The sequence below is a fragment of the Stomoxys calcitrans genome, chromosome 1 (genome assembly GCF_963082655.1).
Source record: "Stomoxys calcitrans chromosome 1, idStoCalc2.1, whole genome shotgun sequence".
Taxonomy (NCBI): domain Eukaryota; kingdom Metazoa; phylum Arthropoda; class Insecta; order Diptera; family Muscidae; genus Stomoxys; species Stomoxys calcitrans.
This window is the reverse complement of record NC_081552.1, coordinates 252,102,106-252,127,810: the sequence shown is the minus strand read 5'-3', so window position 1 is coordinate 252,127,810 and position 25,705 is coordinate 252,102,106. Positions and strand designations below refer to the sequence as shown.

The 25,705-nt window shown below is 35.1% G+C and overlaps 1 protein-coding gene across 7 annotated transcripts in view; it reads right to left on the bottom strand.

Annotated features, from left to right (window-relative positions):
- Positions 1-23,258, bottom strand: part of LOC106093800 (prominin-like protein) — an 86,896-nt gene extending 63,638 nt beyond the window's left edge. For 3 of the 7 annotated variants that reach the window (XM_059360980.1, XM_059360969.1, XM_059360988.1), the window contains exon 1: positions 23,043-23,258. The gene's annotated coding sequence lies outside the window, so the exon portion shown is untranslated. Of the gene's footprint in view, positions 1-22,388; positions 22,978-23,042 lie in introns of those variants that run through there. The other 4 variants (XM_059360939.1, XM_059360977.1, XM_059360966.1 and 1 more) reach the window with 2 other exon arrangements.
- Positions 23,259-25,705: the final 2,447 nt, after the last annotated feature.

Here is a 25,705-nt window from a genome sequence, read left to right as displayed (position 1 = left end):
ATTAAAACTACAGATTTTCCAAAGAAATGGTACTAAAGCTACCCATTTTTAAAGAAAAGGGTACTAAAACTACCTATTTCCAAGGGAAAGGGTACAAAAACTACCCATATCTAAAGGAACGGATAACCATTTCCAAAGGAAAGGGTACTGAATCTACCTATTTCCAAAAGAAGGGTACTAACTCTATCAATTTCCAAAGGAAAATTCCCCATTTCCATAGGAAAGAGTAATAAAACCACCCGGTTCCCAAGGCAAGGGTACTAAAACTACCCATTTCCAAAGGAGGGGGTGCTTAAACAACTAATTTCTAAAGGAAAGGATGCTTAAACTACCCACTTCCCAAAAAAGGGTACCAAAATTACCCATTCCCCAAACGAAAAGGTACTATAACAATTAATTAATAAAAAATCTTTATAGGAAAACCTCTGCATTTTTTACAATACTTTTTATTTACATTTCCCATACTATTTTCAATCAGTTCTCTTCGCAAAGCAAAGCTTTTTTTACATTTCGAGCCACTGTTTACACATTAGGTACATACCTTAAGAGCAGTTCCGCGTCTTTTGTTAATAAACAAAGAAAAGACATAAAAGCAGAAAATCGCCAATGACGCATTCTGGCATGCATCCATGCTTATTTGCTTATGTGAGCTCGCTCTCTCCCTATGTTGTACTGGCAATTGTAAGTAGTTATGTGGGTAGGTTATGGGTGTATCTCTAAAGGTGAGATAAACAAAGAGTAAACGTTAATTAAATAAACATTTTCACTTGTACTCCATGATGAGAATGAGGTCTCTCTCGCTGCTTGCTGAGGACCTCGATTAATTGCAAATTTCTTAGAAATTTTTCGTTTATTATTCTTGTCTTGAAAACTTTTGCAAGTGGTTTGAACCAATTCACACCGGCTATGTGTGAGTGTGTATGTATGATGCTCTTAGTGGACATTTATGAACACAAAACTGGACAATTGTCTGCCAACCAGCAGTAGGTAATTAAGGGCAATTACATAGACGTCTAGTTAAAACCAACAACCAACTCAACAAAAGTTGTGCTACCTAACGGCATATTAAGAAATGTCACCGCAGTAAAGTGACAGTTCACTTTTTTTTTTCAATACATATTGTTAACGGATTAAGATGCTTTTTGGGTGAATCCCTCCAAACATTTTCTATCGTGCGAGTCACTAAATCTGCACTCAAGAAAGTTGAAAACAATCTCAGGCGATATCATTTTTTACTCTAATTAGTGTCTCGGTACGGGAGAAAACGTGCCACTTGGCGATATATACCCATGAGTGACTAAATAGGCACTAAAAAAAGTGTAAAATTCGATTATCAACGTCATTGATAAAAATAAATTTTATTTGCCTTATGTTTTTTTTACCTTTTAGAGTGAGGCTTATTTTTATTTCTCTTTCTAATTTATTTCTTTTCCAAATCAAAGATTAATAATCGAAGATTTTATTTGCAATGATTTTCCCTGACTGGGATTTGAACAGCCAACCTTACGATTGTGAGGCGTATGCTATCCCTCTGTGCTACAGGCCTTTCTTCATTACAGAAGGCTAAGTTAACATACATTCTCTTGTTTGGGGTTTTTTGAGTTAGCGTCCAAAACAACAACAAAAAATCTATTTTTAAATTTGTAGCAATAACAGTTGATTATGAGAAACTAATTAGTGAAACATGAATGATAGAATTCCGACAGTAATGTATTTTGTTGTTGTAAATCTTGAAATCTCTAAAAACTATCATACAAAAGGACCTAAAAAGTGACTATTCTGGGAGGGAGTGAGAAAGTCACTTCCAAATGTTTGGAGGGATGTAGCAAAAATCATACACACATACATACATACATACATACCTACTGTATGTATGTGTATGAAATAATTGAAAAGTGTGTTGGAACTGTAAGGCTAACAAGATTGTCATACTAATTTTTAATGTAGTTCTCCCACACTTGTTACAGATATAAAGATCTCGTTTAAATTGCCTTTAAATACCAAAAGCTATGCAAACCACTTAAAATCTTAGAGATCATTTTCTCTAATTCGGCGACCAATGTTAATGACCTTTTCGAAAAGCTTAATGATCAAAAGATTATTCGTACGTGGTTAGCAAGCATCATTTAATGGTTTGACGCTAATGATTGGAACTGTTCAACAACTGTCAAAAGAAAATAAATATTTGATATACACTAGCCAATTAACGCCGTCAAAAAAAAATAACCAATAAAAATTAAACAAAAGGAAAAATGTTATTCCCTTTTCGTCACAAATATTATAGTAACAAACATTAAACTTTACAGGAGAGATCTTCTAAGCAATTAACCAACTACAAAACAAGTTAACCTCAAATGGAAATACACAACTTGTATGTCATATAGACCTAACGGTTTGCATTATTGGTTTAAAATTTAAGACTCGAGGTTTTGTAGATTTAAAATAGGAAGTTAGGACCTAAAGGGTAATTATTAATGAGTTTTGTTTTTTTACGGTGGGCAGCACTTGTGTTCAAACTTCATCTGTGAAAGCGAAAAGTTTTCAAAATACTCTGCTATTTCATCATGGAGAAATTCATAAAAGACTACAAATCCTTGAAACTTATTATCAAAACTCGTGTTCTGTGTTGTTTTATCGAAAAATTATCTGAATAAATGGATGAAATGGGGTGAAGAAAACTTCTTCCACCGATAAAGAAAAGAGAACCCTTATTGATCAGTTTTTTAAGAGGGAAGACATTCATCCAGCGCACGATCGGAGAGCAAACATCGATTGGGATCTTTGTATTGCTGCAGCATCCGCATAAAAACAGTTGACTGCACGAAAGCTGGACAGCGGAAAGCCGCAAACTTCACAGATGCCAAAGACACACTCCACTCGACATACTCAATTGCTTAGGTTATGTTAGGTAGGAGCGGCAGTCCTTTAAAGACTCCCTTAGACAATTTTAAGTCCATTGTAATAACACAGTAACGACAGACCAAGGCTTCTGGCGGGTATCGAACCCACGACCCCTGCACTGGTAATCCAAGCACGCTACCAACTCGGCTACCGGGGCGCCCTACTCAATTGCTTAATGCTGCCAATAATTCAGCATACATGGCAACACTGCAATTAGTAGCAATGCGGTAAGCAATGGAGAATTATCGGTAAATAAGGTACAGACATATTTTCCTGCAAGGACAGAGAGGGAAATCTGGAGACAGACGCGTATAGTGACTTCCGAAATTTTGTTTTCTTTGTATTTGAACAATGTATCGTGTTTCAAAATGCCTAGATACTACATTTTGATATCTATACTATTTCAAAATGTATCGGTAAAGTATTTTGAACGCAACAAAAAAGCAACCAGACATCGGTTTTATAGTTGATAATTTAAAATTTGCTCGATTTTTCGCATGAAATGGATAACAAAAGACAAAGACAACCGGTTGAGGAACAACAAGACCTCAGGAGCCGATGGGTTGCCATGATGCAGCTATTTAAGAGCACAGGTAACACGTTGATAAGGCATATGTATAAACTCATGTGCGGACAAGAGACAATACAGAAGGATAAACCTTCGCATACAAGTGAAAATTGGGCCTTATTAATGCGGATTTAGATCTGGTAAATCGATCAAAGACCAACTATGCACAATTCTGGAGAAGACTGAAGAAAAAGCATCGACACTTTCCATATTTTTGTCGACATCAAAGCCTCATTCTACAGCCCTATACATCCAAAGGTGTTTCTTGCCATTTCTGAGATACATGCAAAATTTATATAACTATGCTGGACAACGCTAACTGACACAGTTCGCCAATTAAAAAAGAAAGTAACATCTCCGAAACGTTCAATGCAGAACAAGACAATGAGACATATTATCCTGGGATTTTCTTATCATCCTGTTGGAGAAGAATACAACACATTCTGCTCGCCAGACCCCCCATAAAGAATATATATACTTTATGGGGTCTGAGACGAATATTTCGAGGAGTTACAAACAGAATAACGAAATTAGTATACCCCCATCCTATGGTGGAGGGTATAAAAATGGCATGACTGCCCTTTTATAACTTCTCCCCAAAAAGCTGTCGCACTGCGGCACGACATTCGGACTTAGCTATAAAATAGGAGGCCCTTTATCATTGAGCTTAAACATGAATCGAACAGCACTTATTGATATGTGAGAAGTTTGCCCCTGTTCCTTAATTGAATGTTCATGGACAAATTTGCCATCTTTTGGTATTGTTTTTATAAAAAAAACGTGTTTAATTGGGATTTATAATAGCAAATTGGGCACTAATTTTCCTTTCTGAGTATGCTCAATTATCAATACAATATCATAACAGTTACGCGTTATGGTACTCACATTTGTGTACCGATTTTTAAGAAAAAAATTTTGGTCGGCTATTTAGTAGGTTTTTTGAAAGTTTGTAGTAGCAAATTTTTTGTCTGCAGTGGTAACACTGGTGTCATTCTTGGTATCCCTTTAAATAAACAAGAGCGCAGGAGAGGTGAATAGGCTTGCTAAAGAGGTGAATAGTCATGACACACTATTCACCAAAGAACACATGCTGTTCGGCTATGCCAACGACATCGTTAAGCCGCTATTACACGGCATGTAGCTGTCTTATGACATGTTACTATTTGTATTCGCATGTTATTTAAAATGCCTGTCAAAATTGTTTCATCATTTCTTCTATCACACTTTTATGTTATTTTCGTATGACTTAACCTAAAAATATGAGCAAATCTGATTTTTTAATGCGTAAAAATTGTTAAAGCTAAAGAAATCTGGTTAAATCATAAATTTGTGAAAACAATTTAATTTGGGGTTGCTTTTATTCGACTGACTACAAAAACAGCTGATTTCTTTAGGTTTTTCTTAGAAGGAATAGAGCCAAACCAAAAACTTACATGTGCTATTTTGAAAAGTGATTTTCATATGTTAGTTTCATTTGTATCCCACAACATGTACCACTCTACACGTGTTAAATTTGACCTACATACCGCGTAATAGAACCTTTATTATGGGTCAATGTTCGAGAGCAGTAACTTCAGCCTTTGAAAAGACCAATAAGCGTCAGTAAGGTGGGTCTGCTATTAAGTGGGGAAAAAACAATGACGCTCGGAACGCCTAAATAATGGCAAATAGAGAAAGTTCGAAGCTAAAGCTTTGATATAGTAAATAATGGCAAATAGAGAAAGTTCGAAGCTAAAGCTTTGATATAGTCAACAATTTTATCAACTTCTACACTGCCATAGACAAAAAGAATGACACCACTTTTGAACATTGGCTATATCTTGTTGCCCGAATGAATGAAGAAGTCCCAACTAAAAATATAGTGTGAAATGAATGATGAGGATGAGGAGCATGGCTAATCGATCAAACGGCCTGAAACATCCATCTAATAAAATCAAAAATTTCACTCTAAATCTCTTGAAATTTAAATAAACTCCCTCAGAATTGATGCCAACAAAAATCATCAATCTGGAAAATGGCATAGCTCAACTTTGTTGATGTAATTCCTCTATTTAAGCATACCTAGTTATTTATATATGTAGCATGCCTGACTTTTATTATGTTTGCCACCAATTTTCCCTCATGAATTTTTATTTTCTTTTAAACAAACAGAAAATGTTAAAGCTTTTAACACTGTTTTTTTTTGTCGTAACACAAAATGTTATGTTAATGTTGACATTGATGAATTCCACCCACATTAGCTAGTAATCTCTTGTGTTGTGTTTTATATTCGTGTTTTTGTTGCTGTTGTTATTGTTAAACAGTCCAATTTCGAAACTTTTGTTTTTGGTCAAAGAGACTTCTTTCATGAGAAGACATATAGACGACTACTTCAAGAGAAATTTTTATGTGCTACATGAAACTCATAAGCATGTGTGTGACACCACTGTATATGTGTAAATGAAATGCAAATGCTACAACTTTATAAGTTGTGAGAAATGAAGAAATACCACTAGGTACACTCACAAAACACATACAGCGGTCAAAAAAAGTATTCATCATTAGCAAAATTGATAATAAATTCACTTATTTTGGGTAATTGAAGAAAATTTAAAGTAAACAAATAATGCAGTTTTATGCAATAGTTTATTTTTCGTAATATGTTTTAAAATAAATTCAAAAAATAAATTTAATTAGCGCAAAAAATGCAATTTTATATAATAACACCAAAAACAGAACAAAAAAAGTATTCATCATTGATGTGCTATCATCAAAGTCAAATTCAAATATTATTTGGGAATCCCCCTTTTCTGTTTTATTTAGTAAAGGAGGCTTTGCCCTTGACAGCAAATATTTAATTTCATTGAAAATATAGTTTTTGTCAAAATGGGTCGTAAGCAAAACGAGGTTTCTGATGAGGTAAAAGTTTTGATAATAAAACACCACAGGAATGGTTTAACTCAAAAAACTATCAGTGAAATATTAAATAGACCACGATCTACTATACAATCCATCATCAGAAAGTGGACAGAAACGAAAACTGTTGACAATAAACCAAGATCTGGTCGACCAAAAGCACTTTCAGTTGGAGATGTGCGTTGGCTAGTGCGGCAAGTTCAGAAAACTCCGAAGACAAATGCGACCATTCTTCGTAAAAACACTATGGAATATTTAGGGAAGGAAGTTACTACACAAACAATTCGAAATACACTCAAAAGGCATAGTTACAGAGGAAGAACTGCACGTAAGAAGCCCTTTATAAATAAAATAAACCGAGTGAAAAGGCTAAACTTCGCAAAAATGTATGTAAAACAGCCCGAATCATTTTGGAAAACAGTCATTTTTGCAGACGAGAGCAAGTTTAATCTTTTTGGGTGCGATGGAAAGATCATAGTGTACAGAAAACCAAATACAGAGCTTGAAGAACGAAACACAGTTGCTACTGTAAAACATGGTGGAGGTGGTTTAATGGTTTGGGGGTGTATGGCGGCTTCAGGAGCGGGAAATCTTGAAATTATTAATGGAGTAATGGATCATAAGTATTACATTGACATTTTAAAGAGGAATTTAAAAGATAGTGCTGTAAAACTTGGGCTTGGTAATAACTTTCAATATTATCAAGATAATGACCCCAAACATTCTGCTTTAAATACCAAGATGTGGATGCTGTATAACTGCCCCAAAGTCATTAAAACTCCTCCTCAAAGTCCCGACTTGAACCCAATTGAACATCTTTGGGAACATCTCGAACGCAAATTGAGAACGCGCAATTTTTCGAGCAAGAGTCAAATGCAACAGGTGATAATGGAGGAATGGACTAATATAGACCAAAATATAACCGCTAAATTAGTCCAATCGATGTCAAACCGTTTAAAAGAAGTTATAAGACGCGGTGGTCGAATAACAAAGTATTAATTTTTTTAAATTATGTTATTTATTTTTTTGTTTTTTTGCAATGATGAATACTTTTTTTGTTTAATTTTTTGTGTTCAGCTGTAAAATGGCCCTTTTTGTTCCAATAAATACTATTTTTTTCTTTAAAAACAATGAAATTGTGTACATATATATCACACAAGCACTACTGCATCATTAGTTTAATATGTTTTTATTCCAATTGTCTTTTGTAGACTTATTAAAAAAAAAACATTGAATGATGAATACTTTTTTTGACCGCTGTATCAACACTTGCAATGCAAAGTTGAAGTGGAAGAAAACCAACATAATTCAACAAATATTGAAATTATTTTAAAGTCTCCACACAGAAAATATGAATTATTAGACATTTGTTTTTAGCGAACAACTTTCGATTGGTGTAAGTAAACCTTGGCTACACCGTTATGTTACTTAACGTAACGTATAGTATTGGTTTGGTATAAAACTAGTGATGCAGATATATGACAACAAAAAATCAGTCGAATCCGCTTAATTGAACTCCGTTTAATTGAAAAGAAAAACTGTTAATTGAAGAAAATCACTTGGACTAATTGATTTTAAGGACTATTTCACACATTTCACTCCGCTTAATTGAAAAATCGCTTAATTAAAACACAAATTTTGTTGAAAAACTCACATTTCAATGATATGAACACAGCTTAATTAAAAATGTATATCATGAAATTTTTGGATTTGGTTAACGCTAGGATTTTATTAATTGTACTAATTTCTAACTAGGTTAGGTTAGGTTTGGTTGAAAACAGGGTGCAGATATTAAGCCGTCCCATGACACTATTGACATGGACCTTAGCCAGTAGGTTGAAAAGAGGGTGCAGATATTAATCCGCCCCATGACACTATGGATATACACCTAAGCCAGTAATTGGCTTATTTTGCTCAGGTATCCAATCGGAAACCTCTTCCCTTCCTTCCAAGTTTCCTATCGTCGCCCCGATTATACCGCGATGGTATGCGCTGCATCCCTCCTCAATCCATTCTCCCAACGCCTTAAGTCTCATAGCCGCAGTGGCTGCCTCCCAAATAAATCTATATGTCAATGGGTCGCATATCTAAAATAGTCTCCAGTGCCCTAGTGGGTGTGGTCCTCATCGCACCGCCTATGCCAAGACAACATGTTCTCTGCACCTGTTGTATGGTCCTTATGGTGCACTTTTTCTTCATAGCAGTCCACCAAACTACTGAGGCGTAAGTAAGTATTGGTCTAATCACGCTCCTGTAGAGCCAGTAAACTATCTTCAGATTCAGGCCCCATTTCGAGCCTACGGCCCGTCTACATAGTCCCCAACATCTGTGAGCCTTTTCAGTACGCTCCGGAATGTGACACTTCCAATCCAGTTTCCTGTCCAAGATCACACCTAAGTATTTGACCTTGTCATATATCGAAATCATCTTATTGAAGAAACGTGGTGCGATATATTGGCCCACCTTCGTCTTCCTCGTGAACAGGCATATTTCCGTCTTCTCTGGGTTAACATTTAGACCTCCGGGTCTAGCCCAGTCATTATCCAGGTTTATCCAGTCTCTAAGGACCGGGTCCACCCGGTACTGGTCTAAGGATTGGATCAGTGTGTCGGTCCGCACATTGTTAAAAGCCCCCTCGATGTCGATGATTTCTAACTAATTTCACAACATATTTTTCATAATTTTTATTATAAAAAATCTTTTAATTAAAAAACCCTCAACTAATCTGAATTTCTGCTGATGAAAAACATTATTTATTTTACAAACTTCGGTTAATTGAAAAGTTTTTCAATTATCCGGACTTTGCATAACAGAAAACTTCGGTTTATTGAAAAAAATGTCCCGTATTTTGGTGTTTTCAATTAAGCGGACTCGACCGTAATTGTTTTAAGTTAGGCAGAGTTTTTCATATCCTCCGCTATGTATTTGTCAAGTTTTCTGCCCATGACTTTCTATGAACAAAGCTAATATGGAGCATAGGTCGCTGAACATCTGAGTTCGAATCAATTTTTGTTAATTGTACACATTCCCCATTATGTGCTGGCAACATGTTTAAGAGTAAAAAACTTTATAAATCACCTCTTATCGGACGGTATCCATACCTAGTCAGTACAATTTTGCACTGGAAATCTCTCCAGGATATCTGACTTCGGCTGAACGGAGCTAAAATAAATTTTTGCTTTATTCGAATGGAATAAATTTCTCTTATTGAAGTCCATTTTAACGGCATCCCTTCCTGGAAAAAAAAATATTCTCAAAATTTTTGAATATACCCCATATCTACACTTTTAGAAGTACCCCTGGTCACCATCGACACACATTTGCCTGAATTTGATAAAGAGCATAAAAATTAAAATACACGGGAAAACTTATACTAAAACCGTTTGCCTTAATAACAGCAAACAACGTTTAATGTCATTTCATGTCAAGCTGGGCAAAAAAATCTGTACGACATTAATTTGTGAAGAGCAGTCGACTGATGGTGGTAGTTGGGCTGACAAAAAAACGCTACTCTGTTGCTGTTCGGAGGCTGTTCTACAAAACGCAACGAAACACGCAAAGAAACACAAAAACCTAGGCACCAAACACACACCTTGCACACACACACAATATAACGGTACCAAAACACACAAATAAAAAACATAAATTTCCTGAAAATGAAAAAAGTGAAACATGCGCAATGTGGCAACATTACCTACCCATCTTCCTGCTGTTGCCTGCGTACCTGCCTGCCTGCCCACCTATCTACTGCAGGAGCCAAAGAAAAGCCCACAACTGTTCACTGACCCTACTTCATGTGTTGGAGATTGGATGTTGGATGCTGCTGCGTTGAGTAGTGAATGAACCCTACAAACACACACACAATCACATACAAGCAAACAGCTTAAATTTTTAAATAACATTCCAAGTTGTTGAAGGGTGATGCTATGGAGACGGGTGTTAGAAGTACTTTGTTGAGGTAGTTAATATGACCACTTAAAAGGTGACTTTTAATGAGTCTGTTTTTATGCCTAGCCATGGATTTTAGTTTGTTTTTTGTGCGTTTGGGTTTTTTGTTTGGGGATGTTTTTCATATAAATCGATGAACCAACATTGCTTGAGCTCTAAATTTTTGTGAAACCCAAACAGGAAATACCAATGTAATGTGAATGATGGTGATATTGGTGAGTGTGGGTGTTAACCTTTGATTTAATTTTCACAGCACATTCAAATCAAACGAAATGTTTATTTGCAAATTTCAATTGAAATCATAAATCAACACATTACTGAGCGATACACTAGAGGGCAAAAGAAATCATATGGTTTAAAAAAACAATCTTCTAGGTACCGAGATCGTGTCGATAGACAAATGTTTAATGATTTTAGAGAAATGTCAATGAAATTTTCTTTAAGGCAAAATTTATATGAAAATTTCTTGCAAAATGTTCACGAAATTTTCTCCATGACAAAATTTCAATGAAATTTTCTTTACCCACAAAATTTCCTTCTCTAGACCATTTAACATTTGTATAAACAAACATTTTTTTCCAACACTGTACATTTGTATATAAGTCAAGTGCCTGGTAAACATGAAAATTGCAATGAGAGTGATGTGTGTGTGTGTGCAAGCTTGGCTGCGATGATGGTGATGATAGCAGGTCAAATAAAAGTTCAAAATGTTCAAGGGCGTTAGTTTTTTTGTTTTTGTTTTTGTTTTGTGTTTATGGTGATCATCAAAAGGTTTAATTCAAACATGAATAAACCTTTCATGGCTGCGTACATAAAAATGTTGGCTGGTGTTAAAACAACAAAACTAAATACAAGTAAGACATGGCTAACTAAAATTTGTGAACATAAGAAAAAAACTGGTTAAATGATGTGTCATTAAGGCGAAGCATTAAAAATGTTTAAAACCAGAAAGCAAAAAAAAACTGAAATTTTCTGGGTGAATAAAATTACCAAGAAGAATTCCTAATTTTCTATGCAAGTCTAATCTTATATATAAAAATCAATTTGTGTTTGTTTGTGTGTTCCTTATAGGCTCAAAAACGGCAGAACCGATTTTCATGAAATTTTCACAGACGTAATAATATGTTTTGATATCCGAAGGGGGCGCGGAAGCCCACCCCATCCCCTTTTTCACAAACGCCAGATCTCGGAGACGGGTGCACCGATTTAAGCGAAATTTTGTATGGTACCCCAAAAATACGAAATTGGTATATAATTTTTGGGTCAAATAACCTTGGGGGACGCCCCATTCCAAAATCCACCCGATTGGGACAATATGGGTATGAAATGAAAGGTATTTCATAGTAGAGTACGAACTTGGTATACAACTTTCACCTAAAGTGTTGGGGGGGGGTCCCCAAAAAAGTTCCAAGAGGACACTTTTACCGCTTTGGGCAATATGGGTATCAAATGAAAGGTATTTAAAGTAGAATAGAAATCTGACAAAAATGTATTCCTTGGTGTCTGAGGGAGGGATAGTATAGGACAGAAATAAACGTTCTATAGTGGTCGAGTACAATGTTTACCCTCAAATTAGGGTAGACACAGGAGGACCTACGGATATTTAAAAATGTGGTACCCAAGTGGTCGCTTGAAATATGATTTTGAATGTATATAGCCAATACAAAAAAATTAAATAGTGTGAATCTGAACGATACTCATAGCCCTGAATATCTTGATAGCTACCTTCAAAATGTTTGACATTATGGGGCTCAAACTAAATCGTGATCTAGCACGATGCTGATATACTTAGGGGTCCGCCTCTAAACTCTCTTCAAACCGGACATGAATGTCTTTGGTGATAAACAATAGATATTTGATAGTTTCGTGTCACCCTAAAAACTCCCCCTAAACCAATGGTAATTGGGGCTGAAGTAGATCTAACATCCAAACTTTAATGAGCGGACCCTCCCCTTACACTATTTTCAAAAACCCCAGATATTGGAGATGGGTGGGGCGATTTCAGCGAAACTTAGTTTGTTTATGTAGGGTGGGATATCTAGGGGGTCGCCGAACCTCCCAAGCCAGCCAAATGGAATATAAACCCATAATGATAATATGGGACTCAAATGAAAGGTATTTAAGACCAGAGCACGAATCTTCAATAAAATTTAAATTTTCTATGAAATTCAAAATTTAAATTCCATTTTATTGTGAAAAGTTTTCTCATTTTAAATTCAAATGCTTCAAAAAATTTTGCAATTTTCATCTACAATTACAGCCAAATTGTCATCAGCAACCCTCTTGGGAAACCAAGACTTTTGTCTTAGTGGGTATAGTGGGAATTTATAACATCGAGATGTGCTGTCAAAAAAAACACTGAATGGGTTTAGGATTGCCAATTTGATAGCCATTATCATTCGAACTAAAAAAAGACTAAGAGGCACACACACAAGTTTTGATAGTTTCTTTTGTTTTTGTTGTCAATGGGGCAAGCTTTTATTTTATTTTTATTTTTTTGTAATGTCTTGCTTTAGTCGTTTATTTCCCCATTAAGGCTTTGTTATGCCAGCTGCCGGTGTTGTTTATTTTTTAATCTTGTCCCACAAAACAATTTGCACGCTATATGGGGGGGGCCAGTGATGCCAACAATTTACCAGCAAAAAGCGTAATAAAAATTGTAAGAGGGGTTAAAAAAGAGTAAAATTTTGCGTAAACTAACTTTGATTTTTGGAAAATTTTCCAATAAGTGAATAATTTTAATGAACATTTTTGTGATCATGGCATTGTGTAGGGTTTGTTCCAGGAATAACTAAAACAACTACAAAAACCACAACGCATATACAAATTGACGAAAAAAAAATTATGGGGCATTGCCATCAAATATTTTCGCGTTGATCGTCGAGATGTGGATTTCATTAACCCATCAGAAGACCTAGGTTCAAATCCCGGATTGAACCTCATAAAAAATTTTCAGTGGAGGTTTTCCTCTCATTAATGCTGTCGACTTTTGTGATGTTATCAGCCATTTAAGACTTTTCTACTTTTGGACTCGGCAAAAATTGGTCCCTGTTCATTGACCCATAAATTTAATCGCATATAACTCATTGATGTGGGAGAAGTTTCTCTTATTCCTTAAGTAATGTTTGTGGGAAATTTTATGTTAAACAAGAAAGGGCCAAAGTAGTAAAAATTTCAAAAAGGGTAAAAAGCGCTAACTTGAAATGCAAAAAGCATCCACTTAGAGTTTTTATCGTTTGGCACTACATGGTACAATTTCGGGTTTTTGGTGTCCTAAAAAAGCACAAGTTGGCATCCCTATTAGGGACCATATGCAAGAGATTTACTACATCATAGTAAAAATAAAATTGGATTGCATTATGTGGCCCTTTTAAGGGTTTGTTGGTGGAGTGGAGTTTGCGATTTATACCCAACCTATTTTTCTATGCAGCAACAGCAACAGCACCCCTTTTAAGAGAGGCGGCCATCATAACCAATCCCTCCATAATGTACTAAGATGACTTTGCCTAATTTTATATTTAGGACATGTTTCCTATGGTCGCGTGCCATTCACTTCATTGCAAAGCAAATTTTTGGTGGGTTGGTAACTACGGTGACGGAAACAGCAATATCATGGCTAATGCAAATACAAACCAACACGCACACAACAATTTTTAAGCATTTAATGGCTAGTGGAAGTCAATCTAAGGATTCGTAAAGAATTTCCTTGTTATAAGGATTTATGCAATATTTAAAATATAACAAAGATTTCACTTCATTTAAAAAATATAAAAAATTCTACAATTAAATAGAAAACGCAATTGGGAAAGGTAAGTGTAATTTTAGTACACTTTCCTTTGGTAAAGTGTAGTTTTCGTTCACTTTCCTTTGGGAAAGTGTAGTTTTAGTATCCTTTTCTTTGGGAAAGTGTAGTTTGAGTACAATTTCCTTTAACAAAGTTTAAGTTTGGTTTAAGTATCCTTTCCTTTGGGAAAGAGTGGATCTAGTACCCTTTGCTTTGGGAAAGGGCGGATCTAGTACACTTTCCTTTGGGAAAGGGTGGTTTTAGTACCCTTTCCATTGGGAAGGGTTGTTTTAGTACCCTTTCCTACGGGAAAGGGTGGCTTTAGTAGCTTTTCTTTTGGTAGAGGTTGGGTTTACTATCCCTTTCCTTTGGGAAGGATTGGTATTAGTACCCTTTCCTTTGGCAAAGGATGGTTTTAGAACCCTTTCTTTTGGGATAGAGCGTTTTTTAGCGCCCTTTCCTTTAAGAGAGAGTGGTTTTTGGTATCCTTTTCTTTGGGATAAGTTTTTTTTGGTACCCTTTCCTTTGGGAAAAGGTGGTTTAATACACATTCCTATGCGAGAGGGTGGCTGTAGTAGCTTTTCCATTGAGAAAGTTGTTTTTATTACACTTTCCTTTGCGAAAGAGGTTTTTTGGTGCACTTTCCTACTGTAAAGGGTGGCTTTAGTAACTTTTTCTTTGGGAGAGGTTGGGTTTACTACCCTATCTTTTACGAAGGATTGGTTTTAGTACCCTTTCCTTTGGGAAAGGATGGTTTTAGAACCCTTTCCTTTGGGAAAAGGTGGTTTTAGTACACATTCCTATGGGAGAGGTTGTATGTAGCAGCTTTTCCTTTAAACAATTTTCGTTTTATTACCCTTTCCTTTGCGAAAGGGTGGTTTTAGTACACTTTTCTACGGGAATGGGTGGCTTTAGTAGCTTTTCCTTTGGGAGAGGTTGGGTTTATTACCCTTTCTTTTGCGAAGGATTGATTTTAGTACCCTTTTCTTTAGGAGAGAGTCGTTTTTGGTATCCTTTCTTTTGGGATAGGGTGATTTTTGGTACCCTTTTCTTTGGGATAGGATGGTTTTTGAACTCTTTCCTTTGGATAGGGTGGTTTTTGGTACCCTTTCCTTTGGGACAGGGTGATTTTTGGTACCCTTTCCTTTGGGAAAGGTTGGTTTTTGGTACCCTTTCCTTTGAAATAGCGTCGTTTTTTGTAACCTTTCCTTTGGGATAGGGTGCTTTTTGGTAAAAGGTTATCTATCAGACGATATGTATTGGTTGTATGGCATGTCACTTTCTGTATGCATGTGTATAACTTTAACATATGCTAAGTTTAACATGTCATATAACAAATACATATCGTTTGATGGCAGATTAAGAAAAATAACAAGCTCTCCGTTATAATCTTAACTTTCTGCTTCATTGAGACGAGCGTAAACTTGAACTTATTAAATAATAGTTTTATTAGATTTTTTAACCAGTTTTATTGCCTATGCTATGTATAATCAATCTTTGTCTGCTCTCTTTTACCAAAATTTTTGCAACGCTGCCGAGTTACATAAATGGCCAAGCATGTAATTTTCAAATTGTCAGCACTTTAGCCATGTGTCATGGACATTGCTTTGCTTTCGTTGCATCACTTGCAAATACCGACTTGCTGATTCTTTCATGATTTTGCTAAGGCTGCATTGTTTTTGACTAAAAATATCAATGTCTTGGACAAGTGGGTAACTCAAATAACTGTTAGTGTAAAATTTCCAATAAAGGTCACCACAATGGATGGTTGCCATATCTGCAAAAAATCGGTATTGAGTTGTTTTTTATTTTTTCTAAGAATCAGAAGACAGCTTTTGTGATGTAGTTTTACATATTAAGGTAGGTATTAAATTCAATCACTGTGAAAAGTTTTAACAAAACATTGTTTCCCATATGGTAAAAATCATCAAAAAAGTATTTTTTACAATAAGAAGGCATATAGGCAACCCCATCATATGTTTAACCCCACTAACCACCGGCATTTATTTTGGTAAATTGTGTTTGCGTAGTGTTGTATTAAAAAAATATTGGAAGAGATTTATTTGCAAACAATTGTAGTTTATTTAAAACGCAATGAACGCAAATGCGACAAAAAATCTTTTTTTGAAAAACGTTTCGTGCACGCTTTTAAAGAAAAGTAAAAAAGTAAAGTAGGTAAAGAATAGAGTTATATGGAGTTTCACTGTGAAAACTGAGCTTAATACCGATTTTTAGCTGCAAAAGAAACATACATTGATGTACATAGGGGTTTTAAAATTAACCCTGAGAAGACAGTAATCTGCCCGTTTATGACAAACGTTTCACCACGTTAAATTTACAAAAGAAGACGACAAGAAGTAGGATCACCAGATACCGACAAATGGGTATTGATATGATAAGCGAACGTTCATTTTTATAAATTAGAACCCACGAAAAATTGCTTATATATCACCTTAGTAACATGATTAGACTCTGGACCCTCTTACCAACATCAATCAACCTACCCTAACCAAATTTAACAGCATTAGTGAGGGTGAAGATAGGTTAGTAAGGGGATAAGTAACGCCAATAAATCTGTGGCTTAATTCTATTTTGCTCCATACACTAGTTTGGGATTTTTTAGATAGAATAAGTATAAGTATTTAAAGATTCGAACATCTATACATCTCCTCTAAGCCAAGCAAATGGTGTTAACCTTTTCCCAGCATTTTGTATTCCACGTGCAGATTAAAGAAACAAAGTATATTTTAACTAGGTGGGTACGTCCATTAGTATTAATCCTTATACTCTTTCATTTACACAGATTTGTGAATTTGTGGTAGGCTTGAACGCTGGACAACCTTGACATACCAAATCATGATTAACTCATAAAATCTAAGCAAACCTACCTACCTACCTAAACACATACACATATACGTTTATACATTAGATTCAAGTAAATCTTAGCGGTATGTAATGCAAACTCAACAGCATAGCACTAAGAACGAACATTCAATTACAGTTGTTCAATGTTATCTTGTTGTTTATCTCTTTCTCTCTCCCTGAAGGTCTTTCAACGAATTGCAACATCTCTCTCAGTATTTGCTTACACTACAAATACACAAACCAATAGCGTACAATGGGGCTGACTACTAGACAAGTAAAAAATGAAAACGAGTTAAAAAACAATGCTTTGAATTGTACAATTTAAAAATACCTTTAAATTAAAAACTAATTTTATCTTTACCATCATTAAAACAAATATGTAGATTTTCTCATTGGCTAAGCAAAGGTTTACTGTATTGACGTTGTTGGCTTTCGCTACATTGAAATGTTATCAACTAATGAAAATAACAGTTAATTACTCTTCTCAAAGGTGAAAAAGGCTTACTCACTGTGTGAGCAGAAATGAAAGTGTAAATACTTGTTTTCCAAAGGTGAGCTTACTGTATGTGTGTGTGCGCAAGTATGTATGCAGCATGTGGCAAATATATCCAGTTTACCTTTTGTCTACATTAAGTATTAACCATCGGGCGACCGACATATTTATTGAGAAAGAGAAATTGCCAATTTGCAGGGAAGGCCATAAACAACATAATCGCCAATACGCCAGTATTAACCAACAAACAAAACCAAAGAATCTGTAGCAAGCACACAGCTTTTGGCGTTTGCTTCTTGTGCAAACATAAAAGGAGGTATGGGAAAAGATGTAGTATAACAGAAATGTGTATGACTGAATGTCTCTAGTTATTTGGATTTGGAGCACATTATCTGTAAATGTGTAAACGGATGACATTGCATTGTTGAGCAATAAGAATAGAGGAGCAAACACACAACTAATGGAAAGAAAAAAATTGCCCATTTACACATTCTTAGAAGCATACATGTGTATGTATTTATGTAGACAATACATATGTAGATATGTATACTAGGCAAAATTAAAAAAAGCCAGGGTTTCCAATAAAGATTTTTCCCAAATTTGATAAAAAAAACAAGTTTAATTTTGTGAAAATTATGTAGAGCGATTTTTTTATTTTATACTTCTAACTCTCACCCTTTTAACGAAAAACTGCCTTTTGGAGGTTCCTTATAACTTAATATTTTAACGCCGAATGGATATATAATTACCCATAGATAGAGCTGTCTTAGAAAATTCCAGCTCGAGTTAGGAAAAAGATATCTTATTGCTGTTTGGATTGGCGTCAAGGAAACGAAATCGGAATCCGAATTTTTATGCAAAATCGAACTTTTCCATCTAAATGTGTGTGTGTGGTGTTCTGCACACATTTATGAGAAATCGGAGAAGGCAACCGTGGCGCAGAGGCTGACATTTCCGCCAATGAAGCCGTACACCTGGGTTTAAATCCCGGTGTGAACATCAGAAAAATTTTCAGCAGTGGCTATCACCATACAAATGCTGGCCACGTTTGTGAGGTATCCTGCCATGCTAAAACTTCTCTAACAAGTATTGTCGCCATGCGGCACGCCGTTCGCACCCGGCATAAAGGAGGAGGTCCCTTATTATTTAGCTTAAACTTGACTCATTGATATGAGAGAAGTATTCCCCGTTCCTTTATGGAATGTTCATGGAAAAATGTATAGTATATACGAATTCAAAGTTCCGGAGTCATTTGTGTGATAACAGAATTAAATTTTAGTTCAAAATACCACCGAATTTGTCCAGTAATATTTGGCGAAACTTCGATTTTGCTTAAAAATCCGCACTCTAGTAATAAGCTGCCTTCTTTATTTTATCATCATTTAATGATAACAGAATTAAGTTTTATTTCAAAATACTACCGAATTGTCAAATAATAATTGGCCAAAATTTGGTTATATTCCTCTATCGCGTGGCACGTTTTCTGCCGCACTAGAACGCTAATAGCTAAAAAGCAAAATCGCCTGTGATTGTTTTTAACTTCCTCGTGTGCCAATTTAGTTACTCGCACAATAGAAAATGTTTGCAGGGCAGTGACATATCAATGAAGTTCAGAACATAACCGCACAAACACACTCTTAAATCATTTAGTTAAAAAAAGTTTAATCCAGTGATGATGGATACACAGATTGGCTTGTCTCACCGCACAATTTGTACATATCTATGTATGTTACTTATGCTGTATGTAGCTTGTAAATATACACCCATATAGCTTATATATAAATACTTGCAGATAAGTATGTAAATACAATATTATTGTCGTTTCATCGTTGTGTATTGTTGTGTTATACACACAAATCCAATTAGCTGTGGCGAAACACAATGTGTTCTCTCGTGTTGTTGCTGCTGCTGCTGTTGGTGGCTCCAATTCTTGTTGCTGCTGTTGTGTGTGTGTTTTTTTTATTGGCTGCTGGCTGTTGTTGTTCGTTACTACCGAATGTCGCCGAATGCTATGAATCTGCCGCTGCTTTTGCTACTGCTACTGCTGCTGATTCTGGCCGATAGCTTGAGATTTGCTTTTACATATTTACACACACATAAATTAGTCTTACAATAAAACACATCATCATCATGCATGCATACATTTTGTGAAGTTCTGTTGTTCCATTGAAAGAAGAAATACCGTTAAATATAGTACAAAATTTAGTTTATATTTTCACATGACAGAGCAGAATTAATTTCATGTTGGGTTTTCTTTCCACCATGGTTGCTTGCTTGACACATTTCTTACTTCTCTCTCCCACTCGCCGTCATTCTCTTCGGGTCACACTCTCTGCATCTCCCTACAGATTATATGATATGTCAATTCATTTCATTAGAAGAGGATGTTGAGTGGGGCTGCGTTCTCCATGTGATAACCAGTGTTGCCGTTTAATTTGTTTACAATTTAGAATTTTAATATGATAGAACATAAAAAATCAAAACATTATTTCTGAGTAAATTTTTTAACCCGATTTAATAACGACTAAAAGTGTTTTTTTTTGTTTGTTTTAAACTCGTTATTCGTATAACTTTAGGGAATTCTTAAAAAAAATTTTTGTTGAATGTTAGTTAAGAATGAACTAGAAAATAAAAAAACGAACTGAATGTTAGTTCTGATTTTTGCTCACTATGCAATTTCAGCGCCTAGAAGTAGGTCGTAATCAATATGATGAAGAATGACGTAAGAGTACAAAAAAATTGTGACTTTTCAGAGTTAAAGAAAATGTAAACATATACGGCCTTATTCTTAGATTTGAAATAGGTTTATGTAACAGATTTCCCTTATAGATCTGTCAAATATTCCTTTGTAAGTAAGGCTGTTTATGTTTACCCTAATCCTTTTTTATATCATGTCTAAAAAATTTTGTATTTTAATACCAAGTCTTTCAGTATTAATGATATGTACCAAAAAATATTCTTACGGAAAAGTTTTAAATAACATGGTATAACAAATAATAAATCGTGAGTTGCACTGTATAGGGTAAGTGCTCCTAAGTTCGGCATGTACCAGTAGTCGGCTCTTTTGTCTTTTTATACTTAAATAACTAAGAATATGTAAAACTGTCTATTTAAAAAATTATCAATTAACATCAATAATATCCTCTGCTCTCTTTGTAAATATAAATATTTGAGCTGAGATTACAGATTAGGGCAGAAATACACTTTTAGTGAGAGTTTTCCATCAATAAGAACGAAAGTGCCTGTTCTTTAGAGTGCAATTTATGAATGTATTGACTTTAGAAGTTAAGAAGGCGTAGAAAAATTTAATATTGTTGATCAAAAATAATTTTTAATGGTAAAAGACATTAAAAAAAAAACATTTCAGTCATAAAAATTATTTAAAATAATATTTTTTTTTTCATTTTTTAATACGATGCTGCCTTAAGGTACCATAAAAAACTGTATTTTCCAGTAGTCAGCAAATTAGTGAAAAAAGGTTATTTTGAGGCCTACAGAAATCGAATTGGCAGATAGGTTTATAAGGAAGATATATCAATACATTGTTCGATGTAGCCTTTCTTCGAAATTACCCTGAATATGGACAAAATAGTAATCACTACCATGTTGGACGCCTTCTTGGCACATAAATTACTTGTCCGCCTATGAATTTCAATCCCGGGGATAAAAAGTTTCTCTCAAAAACCTATGTCCAAATGAAACTTTAGTAGACGATATAGGAGTGAGAGCATAGACAACGGAGGACATGTTAAGGCTTTTGATAAAAAAGACTTTTCTACACGATACGACCGGGCTCTCGGAGATACTGGAATCTTGGAATAATGACGTTGATCGAAGGTTTATAATTTGGGAATTTATGGTGAAGGAATACTTGAGGAGCTTCAAACAATTTAAATTTGCTTTTTTGCTCTAATGGTTAACGCTATTTGATTTGTTTTTGGGCAAACGTGCAAATGTGTCAAAATCAAGAATATATGATTTTTACATATTTTGGGCAAAAATGATAAAACAAGTTGGGTAGAATATTTGACTTATCTGAACGTAGCCTAAGAATACAAAAAATTAGCAACTTAGTAGGTTTGACTCAAAAGACCCCAACACTTTTAAGGTCCATTAAAATTGTGAGCAACCGTGGCGCAGAGCATGTCAGCCTATGACGCTGAACGCCTTAGTTAGAATCATGGCGAGAACATCAGGAAAAAATTCCTGCGGTGGTCATACCCTCCTAATGCTGGCGACAATTGTGAGTTACTATGCCATGTTTACTTACATAGCAGATATGTAAAAACTTCTCCCATTAAGGGCTGGCACCCAGCGGCACGCCATTCGGACTCGGCTATAAAAAGGAGTTCCCCTTATCATTGAGCTTAAACTTGAACGGCCAGCACTCATTGATATGTGAGAAATTTGCCACCTGTTCCTTAATGAAATGTTCGTGGGATAATTTGTTTTTAATCCGTTTCATAAATATTTTAGTATTTATTCATTTCTTTTTATTGACATAATTAGTTGTTCTTTAAGAAAGAATCTATTAACTGAAAATGATTTGAGTATGGCAACACTGATTTTATGCGAATAGGAAAAATAATAAAGAAAGCATACAACAATACAACAACACATACTTGAGCACACACGACTTGGTACTTCTTTTTGTCAAGTGTCCATATTATTATTATTGTTGTACTCGAATACTCTTTTTTATTCTGCTTCTGTCACTGTTTCTTATAAACACAATGCACCGCATGCACCATATATGTATGAACATATATACATAAATGTGTAAGCATATTTTAATGGTTTCCATAATTGAGGATAATTTATGAAGAACTTAACACACAAAGTAAATAAATATACACACACAGGTTCTTTCCTCTAAAACTCAACGTCTTACAAGAGAAAAAAAAAATCCAAAAGAAATCACAAAAAAATCTTACCCGCTGTCGTTCGTCTCTTGACAATAATAAACAAAAGAAATCAGGCTTGAGCTACCAGTATGTATGTAGCAGCAGCCAGTTTAAACTTCCACAACAATAGCTGAGTGAGACTTGATAAGGTGAGAGCAGAGCCAACGCGTTCTATATGAACGCAACGGATGTGTGTAAGTACGTATGTTGTATGTACTCTCGCATACGTGAGTAAAGATTATTGTGCGCAGTGGGAGGTGAGATGTAATGTAAAACAGAAAAAACAACAGCAAGCACCACATCCATGGACACGGGAAAGCAGCAACATACAAACCCACAAACTTTTTCTTTTTGAAATGGGAACAATTTGAAATTCTTTAATGTTGAATTATAATTTCTTAAATGTATTAAATTATTTACTAAACACGCACACACACACACAAAAAGATGCAAATATGCAAGGATTTTAAAATTGGTTTCTTGTTTTTTCCCCTTTGGCTCCTTCTGTATCACAATACAAAGATCAAATGAAGCTTATCCCATTTTTTTTTCATTTGTCTGGGATTTATTCTTATTTTTCACTGAACTCTAGACATATTTTATGATGGAGTTTGCTGGCTACTCTTCTTTGTTTTTCCTTATTATAATACGTATTTTAAAATACATGTATTTTTTAATGCTTACACTTTATTTAAATAAAATTTATTTAATATTTTCAAATAGGGTTTTTTCTCGCTTTTCCCTTGGAAAACTATCGCATACACACACACGAACAATTCTTTAAACGCAGAGAGTCCTTGCATCCACCGCGAACGCGACACCGAAACAGCGAACAACAACAAACTCTCCCGAAATTCAAAATTGGACTCAATCGAAATAAGAAGGTATCACTTGACCAACAACAAAGTTTATGTACAACTCTGAGCAGCTGTCAGTTTGTGGCCCACATATGACAGTAATACCATTCAAAGGGAATGGATAGCAAGAAACGCCCTGAAGGTTAAATTTAATCCAGAACGTAAAGCGTATTACGTTTTTCAACTAGCATACACACATGGCTGAAATATATTAAGGTTGTCTCACGCAAACAGTGGTTACTATTTGACAGTGTTAAGATGCTCGATTTAAGTTTGCATTCTCTTTGTTATCTTCCATGGCGAAACATTTAAAGGTGGTCTCATTTGTACAACAACCAATTGGTGCAATTCGCCATCTTGTCATCAAGCTGATCGACGTTTTGCCAACACACCCAAAGAAATTTGTGTGCGTATGTATATGCGTGTGCGTACATGAACAAAGAATAAGCGAGAAAGAAGATAACAGGAAAGAGAGTGCCAACAAAAATCTGTCATCTTAATACCGTCATACCTGGGCGGCTGGTAACAGTTGTTCGCGTGAGACCACCTTTATAAATCCGCCTTGGTTATCTTCATTCTAGCTCATGTACACACCCCTTATGTAGACGTATATACAGACGATAAACAATTCTTTTGTGCGTTGGCAAAACGTCGATCAGCATGACGACAAAATTGCGATTTCACCATATGATTCATGGCGAAACAATCAAAGGTGGTCTCATTTGTACAAAAACCAAAAATCATATGGTGCAATTCGCCATTTTGCTATCAAGCTGATCGACGTTTTACCAACACGCGCAAAGAAATTTGTGTGCGTGTGTGTATACGTGTGCGAACATGAGCAGAGAATATGCGAGAAAGAAGATAACAACAAAGAGAATGCAAACAAATATATGACATCTTCCTACTGTCAAACTTGACCGGCTGCTAACAGCTGTTCGCGTTAGGCCACCTTATTAAATCCGCTCATTCTGTTTTGACCTTTCCATCAACCACTGCCACTTGTTCAAAAATACAACTATGTAGCGATTATTTATTGTTTGTCGTTCAACAAATCGCATATAAATGTTCAATTCATCGAAAATTTCTAATTTTTCAGGTGAGCGGGAGTAAAAAAGTTTAATGTTTGCGAAAAAATTTCATTGTTTTTAGGTTCTGCTCTAAATTTTGGGTTTTTTGAATAGTAAAACAGTAACACAAATGCTACTTGAACTTATGGAAATGTAAAGAATGGACCACCGTTTCCTAAATAACTCGTTTAACGTGTTTCCTAAAGATTTGCAGTCCGAGCAAAAAGTAAGGTTACCGCCAATGAAGCAGCCGTTAAAAAATCTTTAAAATCAGTTCTGAATTGAATAGTTCCAGCTCGTGTCACTACCTACGACTTTATGTTATGTTAATTATAAAATAATTGAATTGTCATATTTGTTACACACGTACTGTTTTTGTTTTTAATGTAAAATATTTAAAATATTTTAAAGTTTCTAATAAAAAGGAAAAAGGGGCGATTTTTTGTGCTATTTACAAAAAATCCACGTTTTTACGAATGACACTATTTGTGCCACTATTTGAAATTTTCCAACAGTAGCTGTGTTCGGGAACTCAAAAATATGTGCAAATTTGCACAAATTGTTTGCCAGCAGAAATTTGAAACTTGAACACATGTTTTGTAAAGGTCAGCTGTTTTATGATAAGCAGCCGTTACATAAAAATAAAAAAACTAACGACAAAATGGATAAAAAAGGCAGAGGTAAGTAAAATATATAAATATTGTTCACTAAATTTGTGTCATTTCTATTTATTGGGTTGCCCAAAAAGTAATTTTAAAAGAAAGTAAATGCATTTTTAATAAAACTTAGAATGAACTTTAATCAAATATACTTTTTTTTCTAAAGCAAGCTAAACGTAACAGCTGATAACTGACAGAAGAAAGAATGCAATTACAGAGTCACAATCTGGAAAAAAATTGTCAACCCCGACTATATGAAAATCCGCAATTACTTTTTGGGCAACCCAATACTTTTAATGAAGATTCATGGCAGCAGCTAGTGTTCAGGTACAGAAAACTCGACAAATGAAGTTGTAATTTTACCTCAAGTCAGGTGTTCTCCATTAGAAGGTAAGTGCAAAATTTGCGGAATTATTTGGAAAATCTTGAAAAATTAAAACGTTATATCCTTCCAGACACCAAGAAAAGAGCAATTATCGGTTTCTTAAGTGTTTTGATGGAATCATCCTCATCGGAGAGCTACGATGAAACCAACACCGATGCTGCCATGCCTAGCTGGGCAGTTAAACAAATAACGCACAGTGCAGATTAGTCTGCCAATTGTGAACGGATAAAGATATCTTCAATGATAACAAAGTGTCCGTAGCCGCCACATGACCATAGAAAGCTCCTTTAGCCTTACATTAGTGGTCGTAGCATTATCTAGCCACAATATCCAAAAGCATTAGATGGTTAGTCCAAGGTACCTTTGTCAGCACAAT